Here is a 14780-nt window from a genome sequence, read left to right on the forward strand (position 1 = left end):
AAATACATAAATAGATTAATACATAATCAAAGCATAAGGAAAACATTTATTAAATACTCTGTCCGTTCCCAAAGAGTGCAATCAGTTTACAACCAAAAGACAGTGCCATCCACCAAAAAAGTGACGAAAGCCACGAGGCTGTCCTTAAACATGAGCAACAATGGCAAGCATAATAAACCACATTTACGCCGCCGTGTAGATAATCACCCACTGTGTTAATCCACAATAGTTATACTCATGGACATTCAGCAATTTTCGCCTATTACTGAATGCAATAACATTGACGTTCTTGGTACCAAAGATCGCCAATAAAGTTTGAGTAGCCCCCGCTAAACTCAATACAGTAAACCTCGACTACAACACAAATTGGTACTAGCATCAAAATATCCAAACAAATTTTTCCAGCCAGATTAAAAAAAATAATCACAATGTGAAAAAAAAACAAGAACAAAATTAAATTAGTTCTTAACACATACACAGCATATCAACACTCACAGCACAAAAAGTATTGTCCTTGTTGATTGCAGAAAGTCTTTTCACTGTCCTTTCAATCATCATGTTCCATTCACTTCGTCAAGCGTGACAACACATCAGCTTCAAAATTCCTGACTCCAGGAATTGGCACTACTGTGAATGAATACTCTTGGAGAGACAGAGCCCATCGCAACAGTCGTCCGTTGGCAGTTTTGGACTGTCGTAAGTACGTCAACGGTCTGTGATCAGTCTCAACAAAGAAATGTGAGCCAAACAAATAGCGATGGAATTTGTCAACTGCCCACACCAACGCTAGGCACTCTCTCTCCACAGTAGAGTATCTGGTTTCTCTTTCCAGCAGTTTTCTGCTGGCATACAGAACTGGATGAAGGACGTCGTCATCATCAGGCTGCATCAGGGCTGCTCCAATCCCCGTGGAGGATGCATCCGACCGCACTGTGAACGGCCTGGAAAAGTCTGGCAATCTCACCAGTGGTTCAGACGACAAAATTTCTTTGACCCTGTGTGACAAACGGATTTGCACATAGATGTATATTGGAGTTATGTGACTCAGGTGTACAAAATTTCATGGGCCACGAACTTTGAGTAGGCACCGTGCGGTGAAATATTGTCCGTACAGTGCAGTGATGTCACGTGTGAGATGTGACCAATCAGAGAAGAGTAGTGACTGAGGTCACGTTTGTAGATAGATTAGACAGCAGAGCTTTGCAGACTATCGACAGGAGAAGAAGTGTCTCCTGATTGTAAAGTTTCTCACCGGGCGCTGGAGGTCGTTTGGGGACTCGTGCCGCGGTATTGAATCGGTAGATTCAGCTGCTGTGTTTACAGGTATTTATTGAATTGATATTTTGCTCGGAGATATTATTTTGCTCGGAAATATTGACTTGAGAAATGACCGGGAGAGTCATGTGTGAATTAGCTGAAAAGTGTGCGTTGATGTCAGCCATTGTTGAAAAGGGAATGTTTACATGTTTTTCGGAAATGAAGTCGCTTATGAGTAAGCGGGTGTATATACTGTAACCGCATAAGTTAGTTGACGGTAGTGATAAAGAATGTCATAAAAGTTTATTCAAGTATGGAGACTTATGGTAGTTTAAACTTGTGTATTTTAGCATCCCGGGCCGAGTGGGTCGCGGAAGTATCCCGGGCCGAGAGGGGTCGCGGAAGGGGAACGAGACGGGAGGTTCTACCCTCACGCTCCAGCCGTGAGCTGTGGGAACGCAGAAGGGGAGACAGCGTGAAGCGCTGCAAAACGGGAACCCCGTCCCATTCCACCACACGAGACAGTTGTGTGGGTGGGGTGAAGCAGTGCGTGCCACTGTATATTGTGAGTACGACTGAGAGCAATTAACCAGCGTGATAGCTGTACAGAGATACGTTTCCCGAGTGAATAACCATGAGACGTCGAGCGTCGTGGTTTTTGTCATCTGTGTGTAACAGAAGTGAATATTGACAGAAGTATTGCTTGAGGCAATGACTTCGTGTGTATTGAGACAGACAGGTTCTCACGGAACAAAGCTTAAAGTGTTTTACGTGTGTGCACGGGAATTGTAGACTGCATGACAAAATAACATGTATGTAATTTTGTGCAGTTAGATTTCTGTGTGTTAACAGAAATAGAACTTTCATGTGGAGTGAAAGTGATCTGTAGAATGGATGTATAATAATATGTTTATGTTGTGTTATTGAACATTCTAATAGAGGTGCAGGGGCAAAGGGCTATACTGTGTTCTTGTCTTTGTGCCTGGTTGGAGTGTTGTGTGTGTGTGTGTGTGTGAAGGCTAGATAGTAAACAGAGAGTAGCACGCACAATTTCTGATAGGAGTAGATATACATACATACAGACATACACACCGAAATTCCAGCCGTAACATTTGGTGACCCCGATAACTCTGTGTTAGCTAAAATTTGTAGTTGTTTCCTTGCTTTGCTAAATTTAATTTTGTCCCCTGCGTTGGGTTTTTAGAACATTTGGCAGTAGGTCACGCAGACAGAGATTTTTCAGATTCAATAGTTGTGTCGTTCATGTCCTGTTTTGTATTTGTTACCGTCTCCAGTTTTACGGTAGTGCTTACTGTACAGTTCTAAGCACTGAGGGATTAGCTTCATTTTTCTTCCTGTGGGGTCTTTCATTTCTCTTTCCTTGCTCTTTTCTGTGCTTTCAATTTTGTAAAATATTTGGTAAATTTTTTTTGTTTTTCTTTCTGCTTTGGAATAGGGATCTATCTGTTGTTTATTGCCCTTTGCCTTTGTTGATTAACTTTGATTAATTTTGTTCTTTTGATTTTGAAATTTTTTAATTTGATTTTGAAAATTTTTTTTTGTTATTGTGATTGATTAGGTTTATTGATTTTGTGGCATTGATTTTGTTGAGTTTGTAAGTTTGTTGTAAGTAATTAAGGTAATTAGTTGTGATATTTTGTTATAGACTTTCATTAGTTTAAGTTTTAGTTTATTTTTGGTTTGTTATTTGCTATGGTAGTAGATTAGGTACTTTGAATTTTTTTGGTTTAATTTAGTCTGTTGTTTGGAGTGATTGGGTCACTTTTAAAAATTTTTTTTTGGAATTTGTTGTATTTGCCTCCAACTACATTTTTTGTTGTTGTCTTGTTAATTTAGATTAAGTTAATCTCATTAGTAGTGTCCCAGCAAACACACAACGTAAATACGACGTTGCGAAAATGTGAATTTTTCGTGTCATTAGCAACGTTGCGAACTTTACGTGAAATTTACGTTGAGCCAACCAAAAAACGCAACGTAAAACCAACGTTGTGTCATTGTGAGATTTTGGTGTTCTTTCGACGTTGTAATACAACGTAAATTTTACGTGAATTTCACGTTGCATTTTGGTGTCTTACAAATGTTGCGAAGATTACGTGAAATTTACGTGGATCCAACCAAAAAACACAACGTGAAAGCAACGTTGCGTTACAGTTGTGTTTTTTTGTTTTTTACACGTTGGTACATAACGTAAATTTCACGTGGATTCCACCTTAAAAAGCAACGTAAAATCGACGTTGTATTATTGTGATTTTCTGGTGTTCGAACAACGTTGGTATACTCACGTGATTTTCACGTGAAATTCACGTGATTTAAAAACAAAAGTTAGTTTGATACAACAAACGTTCCTACAACGTAGTTTCAACGTAAACACACAACGTTGGGGTTTGATTGATCGCCAACGTGCCCTCAACGTGAAATCCACAACGTAAATCCTACGTCAGTCATTACCAATTTTTCACCTGCACGGTTTCGTATCGTTTATCAATATATATAAAGCCTTTGAAAATTACGTAAGGTGAACAGATTTTCAAATACAGGAGATAGATATACATGTGCGAAACTATCACCGAATAACAAATGACTCAGTCAGACGTTATGAAATTAAGCGCCGATGTACCGCGCAATGTATTTGATTGCTTTGGCGTTCCAAATGCGTCCGGTTACATTTTCTGGCATCATTAATGCATCAACGAGAATTTAAAAGTAATGCTAAAAATATAATTGTGTACGTTTAAAGTTGATCTACTGTGCTCATCAAACCTCTTGTTGTATTTTGTAAATTGGCGAGAGGGGGGCAGAATACATGAACCTAATCTCTGTGATTGTCTATACGTGCGTGTGTTTGTGTGTGTGTGTGTGTGTGTGTGTGTGATTACACGTGTTAGTGTGTGTGTGCGTGTGTGTGTACACATGTATAGTGTGTGTGTGTGTGTGTGTGTGTGTGTATGTGTGTGTGTGTGTGTGTGATTACACGTGTTAGTGTGTGTGTGCGTGTGTGTGTACACATGTATAGTGTGTGTGTGTGTGTGTGTGCGTGCGTACGTGTGTGTGTGTGTGTGTGCGTGTGTGTGTGTGTGTGTGTGTGTTTGTGTCCCTCGGCGCGTGACAATATATCTGCCAATAAGTTGAACTAAAACAGGGTTCAAGTGGGAATTACACCTGAAAAAGCAGGAAGGGAGCAGAATACATGTTATGAACTCCGTTATTTATTGTTTGAAATGTTATAACCTGGGAGAAGTCACCCTCGCACCCCGTCCTTAGTTTCTCTTGACCTACCTTTGAAGTATTCTTGAGGACATGACTAGACTACCCGATTGCGCCCATTGCACGGCATAAGAGAGCGCCGTTCCACCCGGCCGATTCCGCTATAGACGTCACGCGTCCAAGGGAGGTAATTTTCGAGCCAGCTGCATTGACTCGGCCAAGAACGCAAACTTTCTTCGATTAAAGGCATTGTAGCATGTCTAAAATCATGGGACTTGTGTCATCAAGCTTTTAAAATCACCAAGTAACTTTTAAGAATAGTTTCAGTTACATGCGAACTCATTCTGCTGAACGGATTTTGAGAGCCAGTACCCAACAGCCTTTAAATGCACCTCTTTCCTTTTTTCATGTTCTTTTATGGTTTGCCGATTTTGTTAACATTTTTGCATTCATGATGAAGATTTTATGGTGACTGTACAGAAATGTACGTCCTCTAGTTTCTAACCTTCCAAAAATTGGGGCTGGGGGTCGGGGGAGAGAGAGACAGACAGACAGACAGACAGACAGAGAGACAGACAGACAGAGAGACAGACAGACAGAGAGACAGACAGACAGACAGACAGAGACAGAGAGGGAGAGAGAGAGACAGAGACAGAGACAGAGAGGGAGACAGAGGGGAGAGAGGGAGACAGAGAGAGTCAGAGAGAGACAGAGAGAGACAACGTCGAAACTTTGTCAATCATTTCGGTTTTTTCACCTGCATTTTTAGTTTCGTAATATTCTATTCAATTAATGTTCGGTCAAACATAGAGGTTCACTAATTGTGTAAGACGAAAAGAGTATAACATAAATGCATATTGTTTCAAGGAATTTGCTGAGTTAAATGGATTTGCGAGTGCGAAACTTTCCCTCCCAAAAAAAGACGCGTTACTAACCGACAGTGTTCTCCGGTGATGGCCACGGTCGACTTTGTGTATCCCAAATTTGGTTTTCAACTTTGATGAACACTTTCAGGACTAAAATATTCATCGTAATCAACTCGAAGGTAAGTTGTTTTCAGTTGTTCCACATGAGACGTTATCACTTATTGTACTCCATGTACACATGCACAGATTACTTGATTGTCGAGACCATGATTGGAAACGGACCGGCCAAAGATGGCGGGTCTTTCCAATAGTCACAATGTCAGCCCTAACTCAGTTCAAGGGATACACATTCTTTTAGACTTAACTTTTGAGTCAGTATAGCGAAACAATGGGTCACAAGCAGTGGAACACAAAGGAAAAACACGTTTCACATAGACGGACGCAATCTTTAGAAAGCTGTTTAATCAGACTAGCTCAGTGCATGAGACTGAAAGCGGGGGCGGCCATTGATATCTCAAGTACTTAATTGGGCATTTTACGATCTTGAGGGAGGACGATGTATCCAGACAAGCTGCTTCAAGTTCAAGTGAATCTGCCCAGCGGACAGTGTTATGAGAAGAATTCAGAACTTGACACATTGGCTCATTACATACTTGACTGTCTTTTGTCGACCTGTTCTGTTACTCACTCAAGTAGGCAGCCGAGATACCCTGCCGGTCACGATTTCATCTTTCGCCTGAGGACATATTTCCCCCTCGACATATACTCAAGACTGAAATGTTGTTTCCTGGTAAAATTAAGAAGTGAAACTATTTAAGGACAAAAAGCATGTCAGTTTCTTGCATGTGAAGAAAATTGGTGGTAAAATTTAATAGATTTCAACCCCAAAATCGAATTCTTCGAAAACGTGTACTGAGTGGTTACGTCCCTTAAGTAAGAAGGAAATATTTTAGGATGAATCAAATTTCTAAGTTAAATAAAACAAATTGGTTGGACAAAATTGGCTCCATGAATGTAAGGTACACAAGGTCGCTCCTCAGTACTATCGAAGGGTGTTTTTTTGTTCAGTGTAGAGTTTATACTAGATCAACGAGGCCGAGAAGCGAAATATCAACACGGCGAAAGATGAAAACGTCACACCGGGGGAGAGAGCGAGACAAAGAGGAGCTATCGGGTGGAGAATGGGGAGGTGATTCGGGGAGGGGGGTGGATTAAAGATGAACGTATCAAATTGTTATTTGTAAGGAGGAGAGAGTGAGACAAAGAGGAGCTAGCGGGTAGAGAATGGGGGAGGGGATTCGGGAGGGGGGATTATAATGTGTGTGTGTGTGTGTGTGTGTGTGTGTGTGTGTGGGCAGCAGGTTGGGACGGCATTTTATCAACGAACGTACGAAATAACAAAACAAAATAAAGAAAGAACAAACAAACAAAAATTAAAACCTGACACATGCAGGTTTGTGTAGTCATTCGTTAGACTGATTTTAACCTGTCTTAAACGACTACCCATAGTCTTTTCACATTCACTGATTCAATCAATCAATCAATCAATATGAGGCTTATATCGCGCGTATTCCGTGGGTACAGTTCTAAGCGCAGGGATTTATTTATTTATTTTTGTATTTTTATTTTGTACAATTTATATCGCGCACATATTCAAGGCGCAGGGATTTTTATCTATGCCGTGTGAGATGGTTTTATTTTACAAAATACATCACGCATTCACATCGGCCAGCAGATCGCAGCCATTTCGGCGCATATCCTACTTTTCACGGCCTATTATTCCAAGTCACACGGGTATTTTGGTGGACATTTTTATCTATGCCAATACACTTTTGCCAGGAAAGACCCTTTTGTCAATCGTGGGATCTTTAACGTGCATACCCCATTCAAGTAATGACACACTCGGACTGTGTGTGTGTGTGTGTGTGTGTGTGTGTGTGTGTGTGTGTGTGTGTGTGTGTGTGTGTGTTACCTGACGGATTTTGATGAACATTGGTTTACATATTCTTGAGAGCATTCGATTGTGTGGCTGTTCTCCGATATTTGATAGCGGTATTTGATGTCATATTTTCCCGTTTGTAAAAGTTGAGCCCGCACTGTCAGAGAGAAGAACACAGGAATATAATATGTAGAAATCGCAAACCCGGCCAGAAGGCAGACACGGACAAAATGTAGGATGCTGATACATGTAAAATATGTGTCTGATGCGAGTATAGGCTTAATTACTATGTTTACAAAAATCGTGAATAATATCTAGCCGAGATGAATCGCAACCTTTGTACCTCTCCCTTTATTTAAGATTTTTTCCCATTCTTCTTCGTGTTAGTTGGACGGTATTCTTTCTTTTTCTTTTTTCTTCCAGCCACAACACAGATAGCGTAATAGCGGCTGTTTTATTCATTCTTCTGTCTCGTTCCCTCATATTCGCATGTGATAGTATGTCACTCCTTATGAGATTACACCCCCCAAACTTTGTTGCTAGACCTTTGTTGAGGAGAGAAGAGGCGAAAAAAACTGGTATGAAGTACAAGTCAAAAATCGCACCTTGATCTTACCTGACTCATTTACGGCACTTGGCAGTCTTTTGTCGGGCTTTTGTCGATCGCTTGTCCACTTGGATAATAAAATTACGGACATGCTCCCCCATCCCCCCCCTCCCCCTCCTCTAAACTTTGCCAAAATGGGTCCTCTTGAGACATCTCGCGTATGAGAACAAAAGAAAACCGAACGGGCAAATCATATGGACAACACATGTTGGATTTCTTCTTAGGGTACGCTCACCAGTAAAAAAAAAATGCAGCCAATGTTTTCTCGAAAAGTTGTGTTTGTGTGTGTGTGCGCGTGCGCAGGTTTTTTAATGTACTGTTTCGTTGAGAGGATCGTGGGTAGTGATTTTCCTCTTCATTTTAAAATGTTCATTACAGACATATAAGACAAAATAAAGAAAAAGAGAGAAAAATACAGCAAAAAACAAGTCGCGTAAGGCGAAAATACAACATTTAGTCAAGCTGTCGAACTCACAGAATGTCCATAGAGGGGGAATCGAGACGAGGGTCGTAGTGTATGTGTGTGTGTGTGTGTGTATGTGTGTGTGTGTGTGTGTGTGTGTGTGTGGTGTGTGTGTGTGTGTCTGTGTGTGTCTGTGTGTGTCTGTGCGTGTCTGTGCGTGTGTGTGTAGAGCGATTCAGACTAAACTACTGGACCGATCTTTATGAAATTTTACATGAGAGTTCCTGGGTATGATATCCCCGGACGTTTTTTTTTCTTTTTTTCGATTAATACCTTTGATGACGTTATATCCGGCTTTTTGTAAAAGTTGAGGCGGCACTGTCACACCCTCATTTTTCAATCAAATTGATTGAAATTTTGGCCACGCAATCTTCGACAAAGGCCGGACTTCGGTATTGCATTTCAGCTTGGTGGCTTAAAAACTAATGAGTGAGTTTGGTCGTTAAAAATCGGAAACTTGTAATTAAATTTTTTTTTTATCAAACGTTCCAAAAACAATTCCATCTTATTCTGCGTCATTATCTGATTCAAAAAACATATAAATATGTAATATTTGGATTAAAAACAAGCTCTGAAAATTAAAAATATAAAAATAATTATCAAAATCAAATTTCCGAAATCGATTTAAAAACAATTTCGTCTGATTCCTTGTCGGTTCCTGATTCAAAAAAACATGTAGATATGATATGTTTGGATTAAAAACACGCTCACAAAGTTAAAACGAAAAATATAATATATGTATTCTTAAACGGATTTTTGTTTTGATGTAATATTTATTCATTCAATTTTCTTTTCATGTTTGCTAGCTCTTCATTTAAACTGTACAATAGCCGCCATTTATATGTATTTTTCTAGAAAACTGTAAACACCACTATAAGCATTATGCTTGTGTTGTTTACTCTATATGCGTTTTTTATTTGTAAATAATGCACAAACATTGAATAAAACAGTTTAAACCAAACGAAGAGAGGTACAGAAAAGCGTGCTATGCAGCACAGCGAAACCACTACACACAGCGCTGAACAGGCTCGTCAGTTTCACTCCGTTTTGCACAAGCGGCGGACTAAGGTCATTGTGAAAATGCAGTGCGTTCAGTTTCATTCTGTGAGTTCGACTGAGCTTGACTAAATGTTGTATTTTCGCCTCACGCGACTTGTTGTTGTTGTCCTCAGTTGCATGCAGGCTGCTTCAACCCTGAGTTGTTTTGCCTTATTACATTTAGTCAAGTTTTGATTAAATGTTTTAACATAGAGGGGGAATCGAGACGAGGGTCGTGGTGTGTGTGTGTGTGTGTGTGTGTGTGTGTGTGTGTCTGTGTGTCTGTGCGTGTGTGTGTGTGTAGAGCGATTCAGACTAAACTACTGGACCGATCTTTATGAAATTTTACATGAGAGTTCCTGGGAATGATATCCTCGGAAGTTTTGTTTCATTTTTTCAATAAATACCTTCGATGACGTCATATCCGGCTTTTTGTAAAAGTTGAGGCGGCACTGTCACACCCTCATTTTTCAATCAAATTGATTGAAAATTTGGCAAAGCAATCTTCGACGAAGGCCGGACTTTGGTATTGCATTTCAGCTTGATGGCTTAAAAACTAATTAATGGCTTTGGTCATTAAAAATCGGAAACTTGTAATTAAAATTATTTTTTTTATCAAACGATCCAAAAACATTTTCATCTTTTTTTTCGTCATTTTCTGATTCCAAAAACGTATAAATATGTTATATTTGGATTACAAACAAGCTCTAAACATTAAAAATATAAAAATTATGATTAAAGTTAATTTTCCGAAATCGATCTAAAAACAATTTCATCTTATTCCCTGTCGATTCCTGATTTCTTGGCAAAACCAAGAAAGCACTAAGTCTCCTCAAAGTATTAAAACGAGAGACCTGGGCCTCAAATAAAGACAGCCTGCTTCACGTTACGAAAGCCATTATAAGATCCCGTTTAACATATGGTCAAGAAGCATTTTTTGCTGCATCAAAATCGAATCTAAAACTATTGGAAAGAGCCGAAATGGCTGCCCTCAAAATCATCTTTGATCTCCCAAAACACTCCATAAACAAATTAGTGTATCAAGAGGCTGGCTGGCTGCCCCTCAATGAAGAAAGAAGACTAAAATCGGCGCAGTATGTATCAAGAGCCAGTACAGTTGATAATGCTGTAAACGAAGAGCTCACTGCTGATTTCGACACGATAACCTCGGCCCCTTACCAAAACCTAACAAGTCGCGTAAGGCGAAAATACAATATTTAGTCAAGTAGCTGTCGAACTCGCAGAATGAAACTGAACGCAATGCCATTTTTCAGCAAGACCGTATACTCGTAGCATCGTCAGTCCACCGCTCATGACAAAGGCAGTGAAATTGACAAGAAGAGCGGGGTAGTAGTTGCGCTAAGAAGGATAGCACGCTTTTCTGTACTTCTCTTTGTTTTAACTTTCTGAGCGTGTTTTTAATCCAAACATATCATATCTATATGTTTTTGGAATCAGGAACCGACAAGGAATAAGGTGAAAGTGTTTTTAAATTGATTTGGACAATTTAATTTTGATAATAATTTTTATATATTTAATTTTCAGAGCTTGTTTTTAATCCGAATATAACATATTTATGTTTTTGGAATCAGAAAATGATGGAGAATAAGATGAACGTAAATTTGGATCGTTTGATAAATTTTTATTTTTTTTTACAATTTTCAGATTTTTAATGACCAAAGTCATAAATTAATTTTTAAGCCACCAAGCTGAAATGCAATACCGACGTCCGGGCTTTGTCGAAGATTACTTGACCAAAATTTCAACCAATTTGGTTGAAAAATGAGGGCGTGACAGTGCCGCCTCAACTTTCACGAAAAGCCGGATATGACGTCATCAAAGACATTTATCAAAACAATGAAAAAAATGTTCGGGGATTTGATACCCAGGAACTCTCATGTCAAATTTCATAAAGATCGGTCCAGTATTTTAGTCTGAATCGCTCTACACACACACACAGACAGACAGACAGACAGACACACGCACATACACCACGACCCTCGTTTCGATTCCCCCTCGATGTTAAAATATTTAGTCAAAACTTGACTAAATATAAAAAGAAAAACACCCACAATATACGAAGCAACAATCCCACTAGCAGACTATGTTCAACCGATATTTCAAGAAAGTGGGGTGAACCCAGGTAGGATGGCCCAAATTCCCATTTACCCCTTCCCCTTTTGGTTCATGGAGTCCCCCATTATCATCCCTGATCACGATCTGGGTATAACAAAGAAAGATAACCCTGTGCTTGTCTCATCAATAGTAAGAGAAATAATCTCAAACAGTTACAAAGATCACCTACAAATATTTACTGACGGCTCAAAACTTGCCACATTCATTTCTTGCCTCATGATTAGCATATGCATCGTTCACTGCTTGTTGTTGTTGTTGTTTAGAAATCAGTGCGCGCGCGCGCAAGTTTGTATGAATGTGTTCGTGCGTGAGTGTGTGAGTGTGTGTGTGTGGTGTCGGTGTGTGTGTGTGGTGTCAGTGTGTGTGTGGTGTGCCAGTGTGTTTGTTTGAGTTCGTGCCTGTGTGTGTGTGTGTGTGTGTGTGTGTGTGTGTGTGTGTGTGTGTGTGTGTGTGTTATAGTGTCAGTTATTCTTTCTTTTGTCCCGAATCCTTGCTTTCCAGAAACCTGTGATGTCATTCTTCCTTGAAAATTTCTTCCAAAACTTGGTTGTCCAACTTTTGTCCAAGAGATGAGGTCGGAACGGTGGTATGAGAAGAATTCAGAACTTGACACCTTGATGTCATCTGACTGATTGGCTAATTACACACTTGACTGTCTTTTGTCGACCTGGATCATAAAATTGCCGACCATGTTGATTTACCCACCCCCTTATGAACGTGAGTCTACTTGAGACATCAGCGTAGCCAACACACACCAAACCCAAAGTCGGACCGTAACAAGTTTTCATTATCTTATGCCTGTCACCCCACCCTTTTACCCCCCCCCCCTCCGCTTACCCCTTCTCAGTTCACAGTTAATTGTCTGCAGCCTCAAACCCCCCCCCCCCCCCCCCGTGGGTAATAAATCACTCGACTATCGTCGCCTGCTTCTGATGACCGCTCTAAATAATTTGTCAGATAGCAGTGTGCAAAAGACACCGTTGAGTGTACATGTATTACCTTTCCTATATGCTTAGGACACGTGCCTTTTCAAGTCATTGTCAATTACAAAATGTAGGTCTTACAACACAGCCACTGATTTTCAGGTGACGGTATCAATGCCGGGTCCCTGCTCTGCGAAAAATAAAGTGTTTGTATTAATCGGAAGAAACATACTGCATAAGCGTAATTTATGCAGAGGTATGATGTTCTTAAGTTGTGAGATTTTTTAATGATCACGATGCCTTCAGTGCTTACTAAATTCATTGATTAGATTGATTTTATATAATGAAGTTAGAATTCTGCTGCTCTGATTAGTGAAATATTCAAAAATGCTATCATTCTATTTTGGCACCGTCATGGCTTTGTAGACTTATAATATATCTGCGTAATTGATTTCAACTCTCAGAAATCAAAATTATAACAAATTATATTGTGTCTCCTCTTGTCGTTAAATAATCACAACAACTGTAAAACAAATTTGCTTTGATAAAGCTCCCGTTTTTCTCTCAGAATTTTGCTCATTTTTGTTTTGTTTACATGCCCCAGACACAAAAACTACAAAACGATTCATAAAAGTTCCGTTCCATGCATTCCGTCTCCTCTCAATCTAAGATCCCCCCTCCCCCCCCCCCCCCCATAGACCCTCCCCCCAAAGTTTTCCGCTAGCCTCTTCGACTTTTCCCAACGAAGCGTACAGGAGCGGGGCAATTAGGAGCCTTTGCAATTTTATGACCCGTCTGAAAGAAGTGATTGACTGGACACTAGCTGCACTGTCAAGTGCTCTTAAAGAAGCGATCAGATACGTGAGAATCACAGTGTGACATTTGACAAGAGTTTGACGGAAGTCTGGCAACCAGATGTTAGAGGGAAAAAATAACTCACTGAAAAAGTGAGATCGCACGTGTCGGACAGATGAAGGTTAGAAAACTTTTCGAAGAAGGGACATAATGCTTTATTTCATATATTAAAAAGAAATACATGTAGTGTCAACACTCAGTTGGCAGTAGGCCAGAGACATAGTAGGCAGTGGAAAGTTACTAAAAAGTGACCTAAGTTGAAAAGATGTGTATTTCTACTCCAGACATTATAGAGGCTCTGGTGTCACTAATATCAATGTGCTGTCTTTGCTTTGTTTAGCGACCAGCATCAAAGAGGCGCATAGAGGACTGCCTGGGAGAAGAGGACCACCAGGACAAAGAATGAAATCGATTGAATATGCTGTGCTGTTGCCCTGCAAAGCTGCGTGCATTTTTAGTTTCTCCGCAACATAATATGCATGTTTTTGTTATGAAATAAAATTGTTGATCGTATCTTGAGTTTATGGTGTTACACGTAATAGTCCTTATGATCTGTGACTGAGTGTGAAAGTTGGTGTGTGTGCGTGTATACATTTACCAAAGTTGCATTCACGTCGAAATCAAACCAAACCACAACCACAACCACAACCAAAAATTCACGTTGTGTCGACGTGTAATTCACGTCAATTTTATCAGAAAAAAATGCACCAAAACACAACTTTTACGTTGTGTCAACGTAGAATTCACGTAATTTTTCATCTAAATTTTGACCTAAAATTTACGTTCCATTCACGTGGACATTACGTAAAAATGCAACGCAATTTCAACCAAACCACAACCACAACCAAAAATTCACGTTGTGACAACGTAAAATTCACGTAATGTTTTTACGAACAATCCACCTCCACCAATAATTCACGTTGCATTCACGTTGGTGTCACGTAAAATGCAACGTTGTTTTCCAACGTTATTCCCACGTGATTTCGTCCATACAAATCTACGTAAAAAAACGTTGAAACGCAACGTAAACCCAACGTAACCCAACGTGAATATAACGTGAATACAACGTAAAATTGTTTGCTGGGGTATACATAGTTATTTTAAGTTACTATTTAAAACTTTGATTGTTATGGGTTGTTTTACTTCATAAATTTTTTGTTGGAACTTTGTTTTTATTTTGCTTCCAACTGCGTTTCCTTTAGTTGGACTTTACTTATTTTGGGTTTAATTTTCTGATTTAGTATTTAGATTGTTGATTAGTCTTAAGTATTTACTTGTGTTTGTATTTTTGAACTTTGAATTTTTCCTCCTATTTGTGGTTTGGGTTTGTTGTTTTGTTTGTACTTGTATATATATGTTTTGAACCAAGATTCGTTTTTGACTTCATTAACTGAGTATCTGACTTTAATTAAAATTGTTGGATATTGTTGCGTGAGATTTACGCCAAAACGTGTTTGGATATGGTCTTGTA

The 14780-nt window shown here is 39.5% G+C and overlaps 1 long non-coding RNA gene across 1 annotated transcript; it reads left to right on the forward strand.

Moving 5' to 3' along the window:
- The first annotated feature begins 374 nt into the window (after positions 1–374).
- On the forward strand, positions 375–2215 carry LOC138949669 (uncharacterized). The gene is made up of 2 exons (XR_011450386.1): positions 375–1323; positions 1608–2215. It is a non-coding gene; the product is annotated as an uncharacterized lncRNA (long non-coding RNA).
- The last annotated feature ends 12565 nt before the right edge of the window (positions 2216–14780 follow it).

The sequence above is a fragment of the Littorina saxatilis genome, linkage group LG16 (assembly GCF_037325665.1).
Source record: "Littorina saxatilis isolate snail1 linkage group LG16, US_GU_Lsax_2.0, whole genome shotgun sequence".
NCBI lineage: Eukaryota > Metazoa > Mollusca > Gastropoda > Littorinimorpha > Littorinidae > Littorina > Littorina saxatilis.